This window comes from Temnothorax longispinosus, chromosome 4, assembly GCF_030848805.1.
Source record: "Temnothorax longispinosus isolate EJ_2023e chromosome 4, Tlon_JGU_v1, whole genome shotgun sequence".
NCBI lineage: Eukaryota > Metazoa > Arthropoda > Insecta > Hymenoptera > Formicidae > Temnothorax > Temnothorax longispinosus.
In genome coordinates this window covers 7575934-7600066 of record NC_092361.1, presented here as the reverse complement: position 1 = coordinate 7600066, position 24133 = coordinate 7575934, and the positions used below count along the sequence as shown (strand labels likewise).

General features: G+C 41.3%; 3 long non-coding RNA genes across 3 annotated transcripts in view; 2 read left to right on the top strand and 1 right to left on the bottom strand.

Moving 5' to 3' along the window:
* LOC139811721 (uncharacterized) overlaps positions 1-24133 on the top strand; it is a 398927-nt gene that overhangs the window by 369926 nt on the left and 4868 nt on the right. The window lies entirely within an intron of this gene.
* Positions 347-10768, bottom strand: LOC139811810 (uncharacterized). The gene is made up of 2 exons (XR_011731749.1): positions 10676-10768; positions 347-2293 (listed from the first exon to the last, which is right to left on the bottom strand). It is a non-coding gene; the product is annotated as an uncharacterized lncRNA (long non-coding RNA).
* LOC139811809 (uncharacterized) lies at positions 7691-11215 on the top strand. The gene is made up of 3 exons (XR_011731748.1): positions 7691-10571; positions 10678-10796; positions 11079-11215. It is a non-coding gene; the product is annotated as an uncharacterized lncRNA (long non-coding RNA).

The following is a 24133-nucleotide window of genomic DNA, read 5'->3' as shown; positions in this document are numbered from 1 at the left end:
TTGATCGGGTAAGTCCCAGCATTAAGGTTAATTAACTAACTAATTCTCTTTTATTTTCAGGTTTTGTCTACGGGTGCTTCATCACCATCGCCGATGTCATGGATCACCGCTGCTCACCGCCGTCCAGGATCACCGCGTATGGGAGATGTCGCGACACGGGTAAGTATGAAAATTGTCGCGATAACTATGATTAATGCCGTTTCTTTTCAGGTTTCCGCCACGGGTGCCTCATCTATGGCCTCCCCCGATGCAGCAGCACTGATGACCTTCAAGCTCGGTCACCGCTAACACACAAGATGGACGACAGCCGCTTGTTCAGGTGAGTTGAAGGTAAGTAATCGATATATTTGTATATATTTTCACAAATAATTATTGCTTTTATTGTTAACTATCGTTTCACAATGGTGGTGGTTCACAATTACTGATGCCGCGCAAGATGGCGGTCGCACGTCTCGCAAAGTGCGATTTCTCGTTTTCGGTACGCGAAAAACCGTACGCCTTTCGTATCAGCGTCATGTAACGCTATGTGCGGGCGTTCCCGTTTGTTTCGGACACTGTGGTAGGCTTATAATCGTAATCCGGTACGTTTTCGCGATAGTTACTGCGACACGCTGAGATATACGCGCGAGAAGGTTGCTATCTATACGAGCGCTCACGAGAGACTGCCTCGAGGAATATTCCTCTCTCGGGCTCCCTACCTCCAAAGTTTTACCCCCACGATGGGGTCTCGACCGCTTTCTCCTCGCGGTAACTTTCCATGCTACGCAGATACAATAGGTGTTTACGAGTTTGAGATCGCCAAGTGTGCGCCAGATGTTCTCGATGGAAATTTCCGCCGCCAGTACACTATTTGCGATACGCTTAATCGGCTCCCGGGTAGTGGTTTTCCACCACTTCAAAAATTTGACTTTTGAGGGCGCCGATCGGTGCGCACGGCCTCTCCTACGTCCCTAATGCCGATTCCGGGTCGACTTCTCGGAGACGACGTCTAGGTCGCTTTCGACATGTCCGCGGATGGCGGCGACCCTGGTGCCTGTTCTTACAGTCCCTACTGACAGTATTCCGGCCTAAGTTCTCGTAGCCGATGTCTATCAATCTTCGCGACTGTCGCCATAACCTACCGTCCGGATGGTCGGATCTCGACCGCGATACGTTCCTTGGGTGTACTAGGTGTTGCCTAGTAGGCATCTCCGGCCGTTTCCCGGGATGACGCCCCGTTCGCAATCGCGCAGGTTGTCGCACGAACCCCATGTCCGGGTGGTCGGATCTCGACCGCGACTGGTTCCCCGGGTGTCTTAGAGGTTCCCTAGCGTGCATCTCCGGCCGTTTCCCGGGATGCCGTCCCGTTCTCTATTGTGCGGGTTTTCGCCCGAACTGCATGTCCGGATGCTCGGATTTCGTCCGCGCTCGGTTCCTAGGGTCCGTCGGGTTCCCCTTTAGGCGCACCTTCGGCCTTTTCCCGAGATGGCGTCACGTTCGCTATTTCGCGGGTTGTCGCCCGAACTCTGTGTCCGGGTGCTCGGATTTCGCCCGCGATCGGTTCCTAGGGTCGGTCGGGCCTCCCTTTGGATGCACCTTCGGCCCTTTCCCGCTATGGCGCGATGGCGTCCCGTTCGCGGTTTCGTGGGTTGTCGCCCGAACCCTATGTCCGCGTGTTCGGATCGCGTCGTTTTCGCGTATGCCCCCTCTTGGGGACCCTGTGAGTCGGCATCATAATTATTATATATAACGCAGCACACGTGGTTCGTGCACTTGGTGCCCGCGCTCTGAAGATCGTGTGTGACTCGACCGTTTAACTCAACTGTGCGTTACCGCGATCCACGCACATGTTCAAAAACAAAATAACTTTATTCCCGGTCGGGCCGGGCATCGTCATGCCGAAAAGAAAACCAAATTATGTGGATCGGGAGGAAAAGGTCTTACGGACTATGTGAGCCGCTGCTCGGCGACCGCTGTCGCTTAACTTAAGACTATTAGCGCCGGACGGATAAAATTGATCACGGTGATTCTACGGTCAAGGAAACGAGAACAGAAAATAATTAACTATGTAATTAAATAGTGAAACAAAAGAAAAAAAAAGAGTTTTCGGCTCCCTATGTAACTCCGTCCTCGGAGCGCTCGCGCAACTTAATTTATAGCGGGGATGTCCCCCTCGTCCCCGGAGGTCTCCTCCCCTGTAGATGGGCTCAGGAACTCGTCGCTGGGCTCGTCCCGCTCGTCCTGCGCCGCTCCACGCGGCATCACCGTCAACGTCGGCGTCGGTTGGTCAACACGGCGCGTGCGGTTGCAAGGTCTAATAATTTAAAATAATTGTACTTCCGAACCCTTTGAGGTACAAACAAAATGAAAAGCGGTACAAACGGGTAAAAACGATTCTCTATCGAATGACATTAATGAAATTAAAATATCTTAAAGTTGGGTTTTGGCCATTTTTAACCATCTTATATCTCCGAACCCTTTGAGGTACAAACGAAATAAAAAATGGTACAAACGGGTACAAACGATTCTCTATCAAATGACATTAATGAAATTAAAGTATCTTAAAGTTGGGTTCTGGTCATTTTTAACTACCTTATATCTCCGAACCCTTTGAGGTACAAACGAAATGAAAAGTGGTACAAACGGGTACAAACAAATTATATTATTAATTTTTAATTTTCGTAAAGTCGGGCTCCAAGTTCACAAAGGTTGCAAATCCCCATATTACCGAAGCGATATAAAACTAAATATTGTCTGTATTAACTTTTTATTTTATTACTATTGTTCTATACATTTAAAAATTTAAAGTTTATGATTTTGCTAATTTTATTTTTGTGAAAAACGATACGGTTTATTAAAAGATAAACTTTTACTAACAATATAAAGCCAAAGATAATATTTTATTTGTTTTTATGAGAGACTGAGTAAAAGTTTGGTATTACTTGGTCTTGTTGTAATGCGGAAGCCGAGTTGGCCTCGTTACGACACCGAGCTGTCAGCGCACGAGTTCCGGCTATTGCCAAAGACACCTTAGGTGGCATTCCGGGCTTCACCAGGTCGCCAGGCTACTGACCTGAGCCCGGAAGCAAAAGCGCTGACCGCTGAGTCGGCAACGAGGAAGCGACTCCGCACGATAAAAGGCCCGCCCTTCCGATAAGCGACGGGCAGTCTAATAACCAAGCGCGTACCGCGAGTCAACGTATCGATAGTATAATTATCAACCCGCAAGTTAGGGTAGTGAAATAATTGATTCAAGTGTAACTACGAGAAATCTGTTTTATTAAACGCCTTTGCAACCACTATCTCGCGAGTGTTGTCTTCTCTACCTCCCAATCTGCGGATCCAAAGAACCCGGTGCCGGCCCTAAACTCCAATTCAAAGGCGCGGCACAACAAATTAGTGGCAGCGGTGGGATTCGCTAACCGGACGAGAGGACATCCTGCCAGACTTACGCCTGCAAAAAGGAGCGGATCATTAAAAGGCGGTAAAGCATCCCGGAGAGGAACAGCCAGCCAGATCCAGAGCGAGAGAAGCCACGGTAGCAGCCGACGAATGTTATCTACGACACCGGAGAGGGCCACGACCTACCGCACGGACTCACCAGCCCGAGCAGCGGAGCAGCGAAACACCGAGGCAGCGAAGCCGCCCAGCGGACGACGACTCAGCGGAAAGCGAACACCATGCGTAGCGCGGCGTTACTGTAAGTCCGTTCTATGTTTTAATAAAATCCGCGAGAAATAGGGAAACGGACCGCGAACGCCGAAAATAAACTTCGCAACCTGCCGACGATATAAGCGTGAGCGCCGATAGATATCGGACGACTTATCCCGGCATCCCCCCATCAGCAACGCGTCCTTCGTGCTTAGCGAGCGCGCGCGACAAGCGATCGAAAATAGCATTCAAAATCCCCTTCGCGCCGCACGACTTCGTTTACGGACAACGAAGCCTTAGACCGCGTACGACGGAATTTAGACGCGCAACTTGCCGACGATAATACGCCGGTGCTCGAAATACACCCCAACGTCATATTAGAACGTGAATTCGCGTTTTTAGACGCTAGCCTCTGTAACGCGAACGAAGGCCCGCGACACAGTACAGACTCCGCCGACTCCCCCCGACCGAAGGTGACGCACGATCGGACACCTCGGGCGACACTCAGAGTGAGAACTTTGGGAGAAGAGAATTTTCTTTGACTTCTTACGACAGCGACGTATTTGATCCGACCAAAGAAGATTATACCTCCCAGACCAACAAAATGTTGAGCCAGCAACGAGCTGCCCCGGCCATTGCACCACGCGAAGACATAACACCCGCGCAGGTCAACGCGGAAATAGAGCAACTTAGACCCGCGACTAACAGGCGACCGTCCGAAATCGACCAAAGTCGAGCTCCCGAGCCGACGCGAACAGATCCGATCGCTCTGTCGAACTTCTTCGCACTATGCGGGATATACAGGACCGCGTAAGCCGGCTAGAAGCCACCACCTACGATCGCCCCAACGAACGAGATCGCCACGTATGCAGCCAGGATCCTTTAGACGTCACATACGGGCTAACCCATAACGACGTCCGTAATCAACCGGGACAACACATCGGGTTCCTCAGTCTGAAGGAAGCCCGAAACATGATTCCCGAGATAAACGGAGAATCCCGAGAGCGCGTCTGCGAATTTATAAGCGAGTACATACGCGATGAAGAATATTCAGCCCGCAGACGGAGCCATGCTCTTAGAGACCATATTGTGTACAAAGTTCAAGGGAAAGGCCATGACAGACTTCGACACGCGCGATATTCGCGATTTCGAGCAGTTAAAGCGCGAGTTAGAAACGGAATGTCTAGGAAAGCGCGGCATGACCTACCTGCAATTAGAATTTAACTCCCTGAAACAAAAACCGGGAGAAAGCGCGCAGGAATTCGGGCATCGAGTCGAGAAATTAGCGAGAGAACTGTACGAGGCCATGGAGGAAGGCCAAGGGCACTCGCAAGAGCAGCAGAAAGCAATTCTCGACAGCATTAAGATGCAAGCACTGCATAATTTTCAAATAGGCTGCACGACGATATCAAAATGATAGTCAGAGCGCAGCGATACCCAACCTTGCAGGAAGCAATAACCGGCGCCAGTGCGGAGGAAAAGATAAAGGGCCCCTCCCCGCGGGACGGACAGACGACAAACAAAAATAAGTTTAGCTCGGAAAAACGCGCAATATCCGGGGAGCGAGGCGATACAGTGCCACAAATGTGAAGAAACAGGCCATTACGGGCGAGATTGCCGTACGAGCCGACATGCGAATAGATTCTCGTTGCCGAAACCGGACAAGCCCGGAGTGGGCTGAATTGGCAAATTTGCGGACATATCTCAATAACTCATTGGAATGTCAATGAAACAGTTTAAAAATGAGTACCAAAATGTTTTTTTGGTTACTTTATAAGAATCTAAAGTTAAATAAAAAAAATAAAAAGGAAAGAGCGGACATGATGTGTGCAACTGTCATAGAATCAAATTTTTTAAATTAATACTGTATATTTATCAAGGACTAATTGTATAACGTGGCTTTATGATAATCCAACTTGTTTTTATTCTAAATTATTGAAAAGTATACATATATAACAATAAATCTGTACAATGATAAGACCCCGCGACTCGTCACTTTCGCGATATTTTCAACTCTAAACTCATTCTGATGTACTTAAATGAAGAGGAAAAAAAAAGAATTACAATAAAAGTTTTAGAGTTTCGGAGAACATTTCTTGTTTCTTTTTTTCATTCATTTTTGGTCGTAAACTCGAAATTAAAGGATCAGAAGTGATTAAAAGATGATTTAGAAGATCTTCATTCGTAGCAATTCTATTAATTTTGCGCGTGTGATCTCTTCTGTATTGCCTGAATTCTTTATTCCGGGCTTCGCTCGCTTCTTCAGATAAATGACCAATAGGAATAGAAAAGTGTGAAATTATTGCCTCTCCATGGATTAACAATTTATGAACGGAAGAGGACATGTAATACCATCCATAATCATTTACGAACATTTTTGCCGTTTCCATTGCAAATTGACCGAATTTTTTGGCGTCTACTCTTTCTCCGCAAGAAATTGCTTGTAAAATGACGGCAAATCTCTTAATGAGTGATTCTTGTAATCCAGTGATTTTTGCAGTTGTTTCAATTTCCGAAAAAAACTTTCGTGCAGTGTTTCCATCATTTGTCAGTCCTGAACCTTGTTTTACAATATCAACAAGCAATCCCAGATTTTTCTTGAACTCTTGCTGAATCCTCCTTTTAGTTTCCTCACGTTGTTTCTTTAGATTTGGATCGCGTACACTCCACTTTTTAAAGGATAAATTATATGATACATGAAGTAGAAGCTCCATGCATCGAATTCTTGCATGAAGACTCGATATGCCAAAATTACAAGTCTTTTCATCAATATCCCTCATTATAACTTTGTCAATATTGTTCATTTCACTCGGTTTCGCACCGCAGAGATAACATGACGCATTAGATGATGTAACATCCGATAAAGTTGTGCATACTTTGCCATCTATCATTGTAAAAAGCATCTCATAATTAACAATTATGTTTTCGCATTCGGTTGGTACTAAATTCTTTATTTCTTGTTCCATTCTTTTGTATTCTTTCTTACAAATTTCCGCGTTTTCATGAATGAATTCGAATCTGATTGGACGACAATATCTAGTGGAAGATGGATTTGGATTCACCCATACAACATTAAAACCATTTATTAATTTTATGGGAACAAAACTTGTGATAAAAACGGAGCTATCTGATGCATTTTCGTCTACGAATCGTTGTTTGTACATGCTTTGACTGGATGCACCATCAAAGCCCCATTTACAAATTAATTTCAAATTACTGTATGAATCCAAATTTTCTTTGCAAACTTTAAACAGTCTTTTAATTGTGTGCTCAAGCAGAGCTTGTAATTCGATCGATGCTGAAGTTTCGGTGATCGTTACTTTATCTCTCGGATAACATTCTAATTTTGCTTGTTGTACTTCATAATATGATTGCCATTGATTAGTCCCGCTCTCAATACAAGTTTTTCGTAATTCAATGTATTGTTCTTTCGATAGATTCAAGCTGAGAAATAATGCTAAGCATTTTTCTCTCGAAAACAAAGGCATTTTAATTTTATTTTCACAAAATGCCCTAACTCGTCCAATTTCACTCGGATTTTTAATCAAATAATCCAATACCTTTGCAAAATCAGAAGATCCATCACTAGTTAATTTTTGTTTCGCAGCATACAGGAGAACTTCTGTAGAATTAGAGGCTCGTAAATTCTCTGTTCGCCTCCGTTTATGTCTATCAGTAATTTCATCAAATGATTTGTTATGAGACGATGAACTAGTAGTAGAAGCAGATTCGCTTGAATAATTGGAAAAATTATCGGAAAATTTTAAAACTCGTTGAAGCCATGATTTATTCTTTTTTGTGAAATTTTCCAGTGTTCTATTTGATTTTTGCCATCTCGAAGAAAGATTTTTACAAAATATTCGTAATAAATCTCTCAACTTGTTTTCGGATTGGTCTGATAAATTGAGTTCATATTCTTTCGAAACGAATTTAATTAAATTCTCTTGCATTGTGAAACCATGACCAGAATTTCGGAGGAACAAGAACAGATCGTAGTATGTCAAACTTTTCATGGTAACTTAATGATTCATAACCTGAATAAACAAAAGAATACACTTTATAATATTTTTACTGTACTCGTAAAAAGATCCATTGTTTACCTTTGAATATGGCTACACAAAAGCGTGAAACAGTTAGCATTAGTGCGTTGATACACCTAACAGCGTCTCTTACAATCAAGAAGATGGTAAAAAACAAAAATAGTATATTGTTCATCAAGGGGCGAAAGTAGCTTTTTTCAGACAAGTGTGAAGTTTGCCGCCCGAGCCGAAGGCGATCATGGGTTCCCATCATGAGTAGCGACTGTTGCGCGTCCCTAGCGGCCCCGAACAGAAGTTCGGTTAAACACCTTTAAGTCGTGTATAAACACAGTCGCTACCCATGACGAATTACAACAAACAACGCGTTCTCATATCACGTTTTTTCCTTTATATTTCTTCTTTGTTTCGTGAACGGGCAGCTACGGGCAATTAAAACCAATGGATCCATGAAGTAGAATGTTCATTTAGAGATATAAAATTAATAGAACCTTGACATCTCTCAGCCATTTTTTTAAACAACAACGTAAAGCACGCTTATGGGATTCAGTGTTTACAATACAGAAAAATGACCGCCATATTCAGCACACCATTATTACATATTCATGATAAGCGTTTTTCTTCATCCAAAAGGGATGTTATAATGTGGAGAAAACTTGGGTTCAAAATCTTTACATGTGTAAAAGTTATATACTTTAAAACTTCATGAAAGAAATGGTAGGAAAAAAATTTGTCTGTGCATTATAAGGTTTAGAGCGATTTTTGGCATGAATATTACAGAAATTTAAAAAAAATCAGTCGTTTTTTATTGCTTACGACTATTTACAAACTAAAATTGTTAATTACAATTGGCTATTAAGGTAAAAAATTTTTTGTCTATGTCCGCAAATTTGCCAATTCAGCCCACTGTGCGGCGGAATAAATACGCTCGAGTGCACCTATTGCAAAAGAACCGGGCATAAGCGAGAAGAGTGTTGGTCGCTGAACGGACGACCCAACACGGAACGATCAAGCCGATCGAAAACGGACGCCCCCAAAAAGGCGCCAGTAAATGGTTTAAAGGTAAAAAAAAATCGCGAGAAACGAACGATGAATCCAGTAGCGGCAGCGAAGAAGACGAGAGACCAAAGAAGAATAAGGTACGAGCCGCCGAGGATATTAAGTGTCGCAGATAACAGGGAAACATAACATACATACCTTAAACCTGATGCCGATTCAAGAGGCCAAGAAAGGCAAGACAAATTTCTTATTAAACTCAGGAGCGATCCTGACGCTAATCAAAGTAGGAAATTTAAAAGGCGACACTATGATGCGAGAAAAACGCCTGACTTTGACCGGAGTGACGGGACACAAAATCCACACTTTCGAAAAAATAAAAGTAACCGTAGACCTCGGAAGCCAGAAAATACGCCATACTATGTACGTGGTAGAGGATGAATTCCCGATCGATCATAAGAGAATACTGGGAAATGATTTCCTCACAAAGCGCAAAGCCTATCTCACACGCCACAAAGCAGGTACACATCAGAAGAGTTACATTTAAACTCCGACCATATAAGAAGGTAAACTCACCACCCCGCAGCAGAGCAGGTATCATAAAAAAACCTACACCAAGAGTATTCATCGGACACTGTTTGATGGAGCCGACAGTTTTTGAATGCCCGATAAGCATGTTAAACGGCGTGAAAAAATTAGTAGAGGCACCCACAACGCGCGTAACTATAAAGCGTCGTCTACAATGGCAGCAGGAGTAGTGAATGCAAAGAGTAGGCGTTAGACGTAGGCTGTAGAATTAAGGCCGGTATACGCCTAAGTGTCTACAATGGCGTATAGTAAGCGGCTTTTACGTCAAATCACGCGAGATAACCTAGAAACGTTTTTATCGTGTCTTGAGTTAACTTGCCGGGGAACAAACTCCGCATCATCTCCTGCCTAGTCGTCAAAGAGCTCAGAGATCGTGAGTGTTCCATCGACTTGGTCCAGTATGTCGTACTTATCTACAGTGATTAATTTACAATCATATAGGTTCATATTACGCGTACTTTATACATGATTGTATAAATTAATCGGCGTGTATAAATTTATCTGTTTGTACACAGGCGGTAATATCAAAGCATTGCGGCATATCAGCGTTGTTGGTGCACAGTCATGGATTTACAAAAAAATTGGAATTGCATTATTTATTATGTTGTGGAGCCAGATTCTGAATATTCAGTGGCGCATTATTCAGACGAGGAGAGCTACTGAAAGTCGAAGCCGTCGAAGGTGGTGGGTACGGCCCGTGAACAAGCGCAAATTTGATCAGGGTTTCAACCTTAACTTATTTCGTGAACTGCGTATCAGTGATCACGAAGAATTTTTTGGGTATATTCGGATGTGGCCGGAGCAGTTTGAATTCTTACTCAGTTTGGTGCATCCACTCCTAAAAAAACACAGCATGCGAGCACCTCTTTCACCCAGGCTTCGTTTGAGCCTGACCTTGACGTAAGTACCAATCAATTCTGCGTTTAAAAAATTAAATCTGATATGAATGAATGTCTTTTTTTATGCATAGGTATCTTGCTCAAGGAGAAAGCATGCGGACGAAGCATCTTGAATTTAGAGTTGGAAAATCTACGGTCTGCAAAATAATACCAGAAGTTTGCCGTGTTATTTGGCTTGTTTTGCAACCTGTTGTGCTTCCCACACTAGATGCCGATGGCTGGAAAAGAATAAGCGAACAGTATATGTTGAAATGGCAATTTCCAAACTGTATTGGTGCTCTTGATGGCAGACACATGGAAATTGAGAAGCCGCCATGCTCTGGATCACAGTACCACAACTACAAGCGATTTTTTAGTATGGTGTTGTTGGCACTCTGTGATGCAAATCATAAATTTACATGGGTGGACATTGGACAGTTTGGTGAGTAATGGTGGTCTCTTTTTTTAATAACTGACACTACTGACAGAAAATAAATTAATCCTCAATCCTCAATCCGTTGCAATAAAGTACTTGGTTTAACTTACAGGTTCGATCAGTGACGGTGGTGTGTGGAGAAATTCTGAATTGGCTTCAGACCTTGCCTCCGGTGACGCTGATATTCCAGCACCAACACCTCTGCCAGGGAGAGATGTTTCCTTTCCACATGTAATTGTGGCCGATGAGGCCTTCCCTCTTAACACATACCTCATGCGCCCCTATGCAAGACGCAATGTATTAATACGCGAGCAACGTGTTTTTAATTACCGGCTCAGTAGAGCTCGCCTCTGCATAAAAAACACATTCGGAATACTAGTGTCACGCTGGCATATTTTGCACAAACGATTGCGTTTTTCTGTAGCAAATACACAAGAGATTTTGAAAGCTCTTGTTTATCTCCACAACTTTATTATGAGCAGTAATGACAATAATGATAAATGTGCCTCTCAGTATTGCCCTCCCGATTGGCTCGATGTTGAGGATGAGGCTGGACTTATTCATGACGGTCGGTGGAGGACTATTGGCCCTGGTGCATTTTTCAAAGAGTTGGGTAGAACTGGAGCTAATGGAGGTGGCTCAGAGTCGGAAGGCGTGCGCAATTATCTGAAACAGTATTTTGTATCTCCAGTTGGGGAAGCTCAAGCGCCCTGGCAGTATATGACAGCTTTTCAAGGTCAAATAATTAACCCTCCCGCGTAGTCAAATTTATGTTTCCGTATCCCTGTGATGATTTTTCTATATATTTTAATAATGTGCTTCGTAGGTTTAATTCTTTTGTCTTGCGTTTTATGTGATTGTAACTTGCTACCCAGTTCTCCAGTTAAACGCTGCGTTACTTGGCTATGAAAAGAGCATAATAAATATTTTCAAGACTGATAATTTTGTTTAGGGGTTTGTCAATAAGAAAATTGAATAAAATGAACGATTGCATTTGTTACGTCCTGCGGACTCCACAATTTCCCTTTTTCTCGGAAATTCCTACGCGCCTAAGATAGGCCTTAAGATTAAAATAAGTAAACTGAGCACGGACGGTTATCGATCGGCGAGTGAGCTTTGATCTCCTAACATTTCCTTTTTTTTTCAACTAGTTATTTGGCTAGGCGACACAAAGCGACCTCTCAGAATAAACTACCGACAGACGGGGCATACGTGATCGGATTTTTATCAACTTTGTCTAGCCCATAAGCCCGGCGACACGACGCGCCAAAAGGGGGCCTTAATCCCAGGCGGAGTTGACGAAGATCTTTATTGTATCAAGCAAGCTTAAAATTGCTCGTACGATGTTTCCGACAAGCAGAGATAAAAAGCCTAGGACGTGCCTGTAAATACACGTGGCGGAAGTTTCTGTTTGCGTCTAAGATTGGGAGGTATGCATCGTCTGTCGACATGCAAATAGAGTCGCGAGATAAATAAGAACCCCAAGAAAAGAGAAATCGGCGATAGCCGAAAAATAAGATGAGTCACTGGAAGAATCGATGGGTTACACCCCCAATAAGACAGTGGGGGCCTTACGAGGGGGCTCACCAATGGAAAACCAGAAAAATTGATAACCGTCTCTAGCTTTCTAGGATAGGCGAAAACTTAGAGAAGAATCTACCTCTTGGGTGAGGAATAGCTCACCCAATAAGAAATCCGTTAAACAAAAATTAGAAACATCCCGCCAACTAGAAATCCTTTAAACGAAAACCAGACACAACCCACATGAAATCCACCCCTTCCATTCCCTACTTATTCCTATATAAATCCTGACATTGCGGCACTCCCTCTCTTCTTCTCGGACTTCAGTCTCTTGAACGACTTAAGCTTCAATCTCTGCAGTTAACCTCGGATTTCTGTCGCTTAAGTGCTAATAGATCAAGTTGTGCGCGTTGAAATTACGAGTGATAATTCCACCAACCTACGCGGAGAATCACCAACCAATCGAGAGTTACCGGATCCTGCTAAGAGGCTTCTAAAGAACTTAAACTAGAACTCACCAAGTAGTAAGTCGCAAACACACTCCTTTCTATTACTCTTATTTTCTTGTGTTCGGGAAGTCTCTCGGATCCATGTCCCTCAAATCCTCTAGCCCCTTTTTATTTCTCTATTATTCACGGATTAGTCGATTCGTCGGCAGATTCGAAATAATCTTTTCTATTATTCACGGATTAGTCGATTCGTCGGCAGATTCGGAATAATCTCTTCTATTATTCACAGATTAGTCGATTCGTCGGCAGATTCGGAATAATCTCTTCTATTATTCACGGATTAGTCGATTCGTCGGCAGATTCGGAATAATCTATTGCTTCGAGCTACCTGACTCGTCGGTGGACTTGAGGTATTGTTCTATCTCCCTAATCTCCAAAACCCGAGCTGACTTCTCCGCAATTAGCGGGCTTAAATATTAACAATCCACTAATTTGTAGTGGATTCGGGTAGTCCCACCCCTAAGAGGTCGCGAACCGCCGCGAGACACATAAAGAATCGTCGGAACAGGCGGGCGCGAAGAGAGCTTGACTTCCCTCAAGAATCAGCCAACGTAGGTCCTCTGCGACTCGCCACTCCGCCGCCTCCGCCAACCCTTCCGGAAGAACCCTGTTCATCACAGGAAAATCGCCCCGTTATCGCACCTTCTCGCCCTGTTGTCCTACCGTCTCGCTCTATTGCCGAACATTCTCGCCCTGCTTGTCGCGTGGGCTCATTTCGCGTGGTCCCCGTCAACCCCGATCCCGCCCGCTTCCTAGAACCTCCCGATTCCCCCTCCTCTTCCCGAAGTCCGTCTCCGACCTCCTCGACCGCCTCGACCGTTGTAAATAGGCCTCCCAGCAAACGAAAAAAGATTGAAAAGAATTAAAACGGGATTGCCAGGAATTCAATTAAGGACTTTCCGAATTCCATTTTGTCCAAAAAAGGGATTGAAATAGTTTCAATACCATTGAATGCCAAACTAGGAATTAAAAATTTCCGTATTGAATTCCATTGAATTCCGTCTATTCTGACAATAAAATGAATACCATTGAATGCCAGGATAGGGATTGAAAAGTGTCCGTGTTGAACTCTGTGGCGGTACGCGCCACCAATAGTACACGCCCGCGCGGTATCTGCATTACCGGCAGTTCGCGTCGACGCCGCTAGGCGTCGCATCGCCGGGGCATCTTCTCGAGTTCAAAGTTTTGTCTCGACCGCTATGTAAAGGGACCCCCTACAGGGCCTGACAGATCTTACAAATCTCATTTTCGGGCTAATTGCCCGTCGGCAGTAGTGCGTGTAATGCCCTTAGGCATACACAAAAGCTTACCGACGAACAACGGCGCTTGGTCGCCAAACGGCGCGAGTCGCCTGCCAACCAACCAACGGCGCTTGGTACCGCCACAGATACTATAAAGTATATTAATTATATAGTAAATAAAAAATAAACGTTCATCTAAAAGCATTGAAAATTATCCTTTCCTATTTTCATAAAATTGTGTGTGTGTGGTCATTACGGGAGGAATTTAAAACAGTTTCCTAAACCATCTAATGCCATGCAATTCCATAACCTTTACGGATTCCATAGGATTGGATGGAATTGAAAATTTCTTTTTTGGATTCCATGGGATTGGACCATCTCATTTCGAATCCCATCTTCTTCTTCTTCTCTAGCCTGTTTTCATCCACTCCTGGACATAGGCCTCTTCCATTTCCTTCCATGTCTTTCTCTTCTGTGCTGTCTGCATCCACCTCTTTCCTGCATGGCGTTGGATGTCATCTCGCCATCTCGTTTATGGTTGGCCAATGCTTTTTTTGGACTCTCTTGGTCTCCATTGCATCAGGACCTTGGGTCCATTTGGTGTTGCTTCTTGCAACATGTCCCGCCCATTGCCACTTTTGTCTACTTGCTCGTTCAACCACGTCGACAACTCCTGTTCTTTTCCTTATCTCTTCATTTCGGATTTTATCCTCAGGCTGATTTTCAGCATTGCTCGCTCCATTGCCCTCTGACAGATTCTTAGTCGGTTTGCGCTGTTCGCTGTGAGAGTGATTGGACCATCTCATTTCGAATCCCATTTAATTTCATCTAATACCGCCAAAAAAGGGATTCAAAGGTATTAAAAAATTTTAATATCTTTTAATCCTTTTGCGTTTGCTGGGCTATTAATTCTAATCGAAGTTCGACAATTTCGAAGCTTCGAAGCTTCGAAGGACTTCGAAGGAACGAAGAAATCTTCGAAGGAACGAAGTTTCAAAGAATCGAAGCTTCGAAGCTTCGAAAGACTTCGAAGGAATCTTCGAAGGTTCGAAGTTTCTAAAAATGTGTTAAATCGTAAACTATCACATTTATACCCTATATTTTTCTAGTTATTAGACATCACAGACGCCTACTTTGCGTGCACTATTTAGCTTGTCATTTTTTACTTTTTAAAAATAAATTGCAACGATAACCTTCTATACGAATTATCATTTGTTAACTTCGCGATGACAGCCACTCATGCAAGGAATGGCGTCCCTTCCTGGAAATTGAAAACTTTCAAAATTACTTATTTCTATTTATTATGCAGGTTTAGACTTTAGAGAATGATAATTGAAACTTATCGAACCAAAATAATTATCATTTATTAACAAAATTGAAGGCACAGTTAACGATTTCAATTATATATATGCACGTATGCAAACATCAATAATATTTATTCTGAAATATATAAATATATTATTGTAAATATTTTCTATTTTGAAAAACAAATACATTTGTAGCAACATTTTCAGTGGCCAAGCAACTTCTTTTTGGCGTGACGATTTTCCTGCCGTTGAAAAAGTCCTTTCGGAAGCTACGGAAGTGGCAGGAATGCTCAGATATTTTTTGGTCAACTGTGCTACGAGCGGAAATCTATTTTCATGGGATTTCCACCATTCAAGCGGGTCCAAATTCATGTCAACTTCTGGTTGAGCTAGATATGCTCTATATTGTTGAACTGCCGATGAAAGCTGACTTTCATTGTTAGTACGTTTGAAAAGAAAATCCAAAGCACTCGCTTTTTTTGGCACAATTTCATCTGTTTCTGCGATGTTTACAGCTTCTAACTCTATCTCAATTGCAGTTCTAATTTTAATTTTTGCTACAAACGTCTCAGATTGCAACATTTTAAATCGTGGATCAAGGAAAGAAGCTTTTCCAGCAAGATGTATTAAGTCTAAATATGTTTCCGAAGAAAAGCGATCCGATAGCTGCATTGATAAATCTTTAATCACAGAATAAATATTCTCGTTTTTTTCATATTTATTCGAAGCAGTGCTGAGGTGATTATCAATTAAAGTGCGGATAATTGGATTCACCATGGAAAGTGTTCCTCCTGATAAAATTGTGGTCGCGACTTCTAAAGGTTTCAAAACCTCCACCAGAGCCTCTAATACATTCCAGTGTCTTTCAAAAATTTCCAAAGCTTGTGCCTGTTTTTTACTTGTAACGGATCTATCTGCAAGAACATTCATTATAGCGTTGCGATTTCCAATGAGTCTTTCAGCCATCTGTAGATCTGTATTCCAGCGAGTACATACGCTTTGTATTAGTTTCAATTTTGGCAAGCCAAGTTGTTCTTGTTTTTGCTCAAGACTTTTTGAAGCTACTGTAGAATGCCGGAAATGAGAAACAATTTTAGTTGCTTTATTTAATGTATCAGATACTTCTCCTTGTTTAAGTGCATGCTGCACTGCTAAATGAATTTTGTGAGCAGCACAAGTTACGTAGTTCGAGATATTAGGCATCATCTGCACAGCTTTCATGATATTACTTGCATTATCGTTTGCGATGGCAACTATTTTCTCGTTGATTTTGAACTGGACCATCACATTGTATAATCTGTCTGCCAGATTTTCAGCATTGTGGCGTTCTTCAAGCTCTTGTGTACAAAGAGTCAAAATGTGCGGTATCCAATCGTCATCAATTATATGAGCGTTAATGCTCATGTATCCTTCTCGAGGTCCAACAATCCGTGTCTATAGAAACATACTGCACTCCGGAGAACATTCTCTGCATTTTTACTTTTAATTCGTCTTCCAAAACGCGTAGTCGATGAATTATTGTTTGGCTGCATGGAAAGTTGTAGTTTGGTTTTAGTTCCTTCATAAAATCTTTGAAAGAAAACTGGAAACAAAATTATATGGTAATCGACTGCATGCAACCAATTTCGTCACAGCTTGCGTTATCCTCTCACTACGTTCTTTGCTAATTGATCCCGATTTTTTTTAGCACACTGACGATATACGAGCTCGTTTTCTTGGTATTGTTAATACACTGTTATTTCCAGAACATTCTTGTAGCTGCGTATCTTCTGTACTATTCGTTGTTTGAGAAATATCTGATTCTTGATGTACTAATCTGGAAACCATAGAAGAGTTTATTGAATATTACATTGCTCTTGAAAAAGTATTGAAAATATTGCTATTTAAAAAATTTAATGAAACAGAATTTTTTACCTCTGATATTTTTTTCAAATAAATTATTAATTTATCTCTAAGATATTTATAAAAATCAATTTAATAATTATAATAATTTAATAATTCATTGAAGTTGTAAATTAATAATTTCGCATCACATTCCGTGTAAATTAATAATTTCACATTAAATTTATACTTTACAAAACATCGTCATTTTAAGCTTGAAAATTTTAATTATTTATCTATAAGATCAATTATGCTAAATATAAATAAATAAATAAGAATTAAATAATAAAATTTCTTAGTATAACAATTTATTTACTCTATACTGTCATCGTGCGGACGTTTTATCGCTTCGGTTAATGGACGACTAATTAAATGAACATTCTTTAAATGTTGAATCAATGTTGAAGTAGATCCATGAGTTTGCAGCACCGAATCGCAAATTAGGCACGTTGCCAATTTTCCATCTGCAGCTTTATCACAATGTGCCCATACCCAACTCCTTTTCATGTTTAAATTTCCTAAAATATTTGGTAAAGAACCGAATAAAAGAATATATTCAATATACCCATCAAGTGTGTAGGGGAGAGTGAGGTAATTGCAAACACCTAAGGAAAAAGTTAAATAAAATTGACGATTATTTATCAATTATAGGAGTTTTTATTTTAAATAATACTCCAGTTATTTGGCTTCAAAGTTCAAAGTTCAAACTACAATAATTAATAATATTATATAGATAAACATAAACTATAATTTGAAAGTCTTTTCGTATTGGGTTTTCTTCTTCTGTTAATTTTTGGTATTTCTTGTTTTCTTTTTTTCAATTTGTTTTTCTTTTCTTTTCTAAAACTTCTTTTATAGCTGTTAGTCAATAATATTTACCTTTACGGGCGAGTGCGTCCTATAATCACGTGTTATTGAGCGACACTGAACTGACTGAACGTATGTCGGACTATCGCTAGGTGCGAGAAAGTGGGTGTTACTTATTCTAATAAACCCCACTGTCCCCTAAATCACTTTTGAAATCTAGAATCCATGAACCTTTATTTATTTTCTTCTACGTTCTACAACTATGATACGGAAGTTTATATAAATCTAGATTCTTTGGTTCGAAAAGTCTCAATTATCATTTTTTAAAGTCTAAACCTACATAATAAATAGAAATAAATAATTTTGAAAGTTTTTAATTTACAGGAAAAAACGCCATTTATTAAAAATCAAAATTAAAATTCTTTAACTACAATAAAAACTATTTTAGCCACTGTTTAACGAAATTTTGCAAAAAACAAGTTTTTGCGACAAAATTTAATTAATACCAATATAATATTTGTACATATTTTTAAATATAGAGTATAAAATGTATGAGTCTAATTATTACTCTCGAATATTACTAAATAGTAAATATTATTCTTCGAATCTTTGAATATTCGAAGCTTCAAAAAAGTGACAATTCTATAATGTTAATAACAGTCAATCTGATCATTTCTCATCTGCTGAAAGACATTCAGTTTCACGGGATCGAAATTTCGAAATACGCTGAGATAACCAAAGTGGCTATCTTTTCTAAGAAAAGGTTAAATCGATTTAACATGCCTTTTCTTATCAAAGATAACCACTTTGGTTATTGGATATTGTCAGCTCTTTTCCACGTTGCTGATTGGTTCTCTCGCTGTGCTAACTGCTTGAGTGGCTGTCATCGCGAAGTTATATGATAATTCGTATAGAAGGTTGTTATTGCAATTTATTTTTAGAAAGTAAAAAATGACAAGCTAAATAGCGCACGCGAAGCGCTTTGCAATTATTTTATAATATAAATTTTTTTTTACCTCTTCAAATAAGCAGTAAAACATTGTAAAAGTTTTAGAAACCTCAACTGCATTATTGTCAATAAAAAAAATTTATAAAAATCTCCTTTTTTCTAGCCTCCTAAACCAGAATCCCCCTTTAACACATTTTTGGAAACTTCGAACCTTCGAAGATTCCTTCGTTTCTTCGAAGTCTTTCGAAGCTTCGAAGCTTCGAAGCTTCGATCCTTTGAAACTTCGTTCCTTCGAAGATTCCTTCGTTTCTTCGAAGTCTTTCGAAGCTTCGAAGCTTCGAAGCTTCGAAAAAGTAACAGTCCTAGTTGTAAACCTCGAGGAAGTAGACGAACCCGAAGTGATAGACTTAGAGTAATAATTATAAAATACATTTATTTTTATTCTAATTCTCATATGTTTCGCCTAAAGAATTTCATTAAATGTACATAATGTTCAACAACCGTCTACACAAGTTCTCCTTCGTTTTATTATATACATCCACACTTTTTACACTAACGCCTAGTTTATAATTATTTTTATATCAAATAACATTATTTTTTTCATGTCAAATAAATATGAATACTTATGTTAAAGACATCTCCATTCTTTCTTTAATTTAAAGGCCTCACCCTCAGTACTTATCCCTCTCTCGAAATTGCACGAGGTCCGATCCTGAGTTAAAGGGATTAAATTCTTTGACTCGAAAAAGGACCAACGATCGCACCGCTCACGAAAGGCGTCCTAGCGTCTTTACGGACGTCGACTCTTCCTGAGTCATAAAAGTGCGCTCGGCTCGCACCACGCGTCTCAGAACGCGTACCTGCGAGCGACATTTGTAAGTATCTAGTTGCGTCCTTCCTTACCCCGACCTCTCTGGTTAGCCTTTCCTTCTTAATCTCGGGATTGGACGTAACACATTAATTGCGATAACATTTATTTTTTACTTGTTATCCTCCAAATACAAAACCTCCAATACATCCTCCAATACAACCAACACAGTTTAAACTCGATTCTTTGGTCTACAGTGGAAGTGTGTGTTTGTATCTCTTTGTGTATGCGTGTGTGTAGATATCTCTCGTGTATATCATGTATATATTTTATAAAATATATACATATAAAATATATTTCTACTTATTTCTTCATACACTTATTTTAAAACGCAACACGCACTCAATCACACTCTTTTCTCGCATTATTGTCCATTTCTCTCGTTATTGATTCTTATCAACTCACACTCTCTTTCTTTCTCTTTTAGTATCATCATCATTCTCTCCTGCCTTTCATACTGTGTAGCCTATTTATTGTAATATGGAAGACAATCGAAGTTTACAAAAGACACTCACTTGCGCGATCGGACGATCGCAGTTGCACTGGAAACGGCGTTACAATGAAAATTTTTCGAGCGTTTTCTAAAAAAATAAAGTCCAACTACACCTTGTTACCTGGTCGCTTCTCACACGACCGATAAAAGAAAGAAAAAAAACCTACAACTATTATATAAATCTCTACTTTACAGTTTATTTATGAAAATCATCACGAACAAAACCTTTTGTTCTAAGCAAAGTTGCGCATGTGTTATAATCTTAAATATAATTATAGAATATAAGTAAATTAAAAACATTAATTTTTATGACCGATAATATAATCTTTAGTATCTTTAAGTAGAAGAGAGTGGAACGTGGCAACTCGCAATAATTGCAACGCATTTTGTACTAAAAAGAAAAGAAATAACGCGTTCGCGCGCCTACAGCACATTAAATAGTACTTTTCAGCTGTACAAAAATCTTCGTCCACACTACGCCTCCCGTTAATTAATACTAATGTTTAGCTTTGTCTTATCCCGACTATGCTTACATCTCACAATCAGATAGTATATTTATATACGTGTATTCCAATAAACGTATCTAGGAATACATTTGCTACATTTACACGCACTATTCCCTTCAAAATCGAGTAATTATCGTCGCCTGCGTTTCTACATGAAAAGAAAAGAGTTAAGATCTGCGTTTCGAATTTATACTCCAACTGAAAGCCAATTTACGTAACTCTAAGTAAAACTTTTCTGGTTAATACTCATCCTCAACAACTTGATTACGTGGAATTGCTTTGAAAAAATATATCGAGTTGTATATAATTATAATTATCGGTCATAAATTACAGCACGTAAATTAAAAATTGTAGCAAAATCACAGCTATCCCAATCTTGCTTCACTGTGCTTGTCCACTCTTGTTTTAGAGAAATCATTAATGTGTTGCAACACACCAATGAGACATTCCAGCAGAGCATGCTCGGGTATTGCACTTAATGCGAATCCTATGGCACTCAGCATGGGCTGAACACCAGGAGATGCATTGCTAACAACTGCTGACGGGGCACTTGGCTGTGCAGATTGAGTCGTAATTGCTTCACCGATCTTCGCTGCAAGGTCTGTCAGTTCCTTATTCTGCTCAATAAAGGACTTATTGACAGCTTTTATCTCCTGTCGTTTTCTGGTTGCAAAGGAATCAGGTGGAGGCACCTTGCGTTTGGTAGTAATCTTGGACATAGCCCTATGCACCTGTGAAATGTCAGACCTCGAAGTAACTGCAGATATTGGTGTTGCAGGAGGTAGTGTTGCAGGAGGTAGTGTTGTAGGAGGTAGTGTTGCAGGAGGTAGTGTTGCAGAAGGTAGTGTTGCAGAAGGTAGTGTTGCAGGAGGTAGTGTTGCAGCAGGTGGTGTTGCAGGAGGTAGTGTTGGAAGAGGAGGTGGCGAATAGGGATCCTCAGATACTTCTGTAGAACTCTCATCAGTATCTGAAAATGCAACAGATAAATACTTCAGATTATGTTATACCAAACTGTGTGAGACCTGACAATGAATCTTTAATCTCCTTACTTGCGAGTCTTGTATGCAAATCCCAATTCCAAGAACTAGACGTGTCTGGGCTTGTAGCAGAGAAGGGGGGAATTGTGCATAACACTGTTACTTGACTATCAGAAAGAACAGGCGTACACAGGACCGCGGAACTTGTTCGAAGAGCTTTGGACTTGTAGTTGGATGAGGTTCTGTAATCACTTTACAAACATTAATTATGTCATCAACATTTGTTATGCAAAATTTCTCCAACCACAACACTTACTTTCTAGGTTTGATGATGTTCTCCAGGAATGTCAGATCCTTGTAGAGCACCCAAGTGGGTGTGTATGTGGGCTGATCAGCTCCAGCTCCAGACCTTGGCATAGACTGCACGACTTTCCTCCGCTCTTTTCCAAAGCGCTGCCTCAGGGCATAAAATCGTTTCTCAGCAGCAGGACCTGACAAGTAAATTATTTTTCATTCCTTTTATTTCACAAAAATGCAAATTATTAGGTTATTACATTTATTATTATTAAGCCCAGTGCACAATGCCAGGCAATAGGCTTCTTTTAATTCAGTTGGCTCCTGCCTCTTTTCATAGGACAATACGGCACACCAGGCAACAGGCAATAGGAACAGGAAATAACAAAAAAATTGTTAATTACAACCTAAAAAATTTGAATGCTATGATTGGTTGGCAACAGACAATAGGCACAGAATTTCCAACGTGACGGAAACTCTGTGTCTATTGCCTGTGTCACTGTTTATTCTGCATTTATACATGAATTCTGATTTCTATTCCCTATTCCTATTCCCTGCTACCTGGCGTTGTGCAAGGGGCTTAACAATTTCCTTTCCTAGTGTCCCAAAGTTATAACCTAACTTAACTTTACCTGCATTTTGTTAAACATGTTCTTCACCGATTTACTGTGACATTGAATGTACTGTAACAACAAATCACTACAAAACTGTATCAACATTTCAAAATAATCGAAATAAACTTACCTTCTAGTGGATGAGTGAGGCTCGCGCCGACCTGCATCCATGCTGCAGTCTTCATATTTCCATTGGCATATAACTTTTCGGACTTGACGTACAGAAATCTATTAACTCGGACCACGGCAATTAGCTCTCTATCACTTGTGAGAGTAGCTTAAGGCTTAAGGCGGATAGACGGCCCCGTGAGGTTGGCAGTACTGGGCACGGCAGCGAGCGCGTGAGACGTGTATTGTATCGTATCGGAGCGCGAAAAGGAATAAAGAGTGTTTCCTAACTACTGTCGTGCTATTGCTCGAGATCCTGACCCCAGCCTATTACAATTCAGAAGTGGGATCGAAACACTTCCAGTAATACGACGGTGGAGGATAGTGTGGGCCGTGAAAAGAGACAGGCTCGTTAAGAGAATTGCCGGGACGCAGAGGAAGGTTCGCAAAGGTTCGCGAGAAACGTTGTGCAGAGACGGCTGCAACGGAAGAACCGTTCCCTGGTGAAGTGCGGAATCCCTGGTGAAGTGCGGGGCAAACGGCTCCTAATAAGTGAGGCTGTGCGCGGAAACATATGTGTTTTGGGAAGTACGGGAGAATCGACGACGCTGAAGAAGTAGCAACAGCGTGGACGGGCATTAATGGCGGTCGTTGTGGCGGTCGTCAAGAGCGACCGATAGTGCTGAAGAAGAACGTGAGCGGCACTATCATCGCATATAGAGATCGCGCGCGGAAGTTACGTGGGACGGTAAAGAAGCTATACGATTACCTGAAGAGATTGAAGGGATACGGAAGAGAGGCGTCGGTAACCACGGTCACGATTACCTGAAGAGAGACGTAAGTAACCACGGTCGTTGACAAGCGTAGAGGTTGGGCATGCGAAGAGGTCACACGCGCCAACGAAGAAGCTACGGCCGGTTATCTCAAGATACAGTGGCAAAGTCCGGTAAAAGTAAAACGCGAGTAACCACGATGGAAAATTTTACAGTAACGGAGTTAAAAGATAAACTGCGAAGCATGAACTTAGCCACCAGCGGAAATAAAACCGAGCTCATTTTAAGGTTAAATCGAGCAGATCCCTCATGGAGAGGGGACGATGATACAAATGTCGGCGACACAGAAATCGAAAGAGAGGAAGAAGGTGCTACGGCCGCAGAAGGTGCTGAGGCTGCGGAAGAAGATGTGATCGAGGAGCAGAGACGGAGGCTCGTACGCGACAAGTCAGATAGGTACCAAAAAAAGTTCGATCTTTCTAGGCGCGAGAACGAATTAATGCAGAGGGAGCTAGAACTGATGCGAAGAGAAAACGAATTCTTGCGTTCGGCGCGACCAGCACCGGTACTAGCGCGACCGGCGCCGGTACCTGTTGCGGAGCCAATAGCATGGCAGACGGCCAAATAGCATGGCGGAGCCAAAAGCATGGGTCCTAGAATAAGTTTGTCCGGTCTGAAGGAAATGCTGCCTGACTTCGACGGGAAGAAAGGATCTTATCG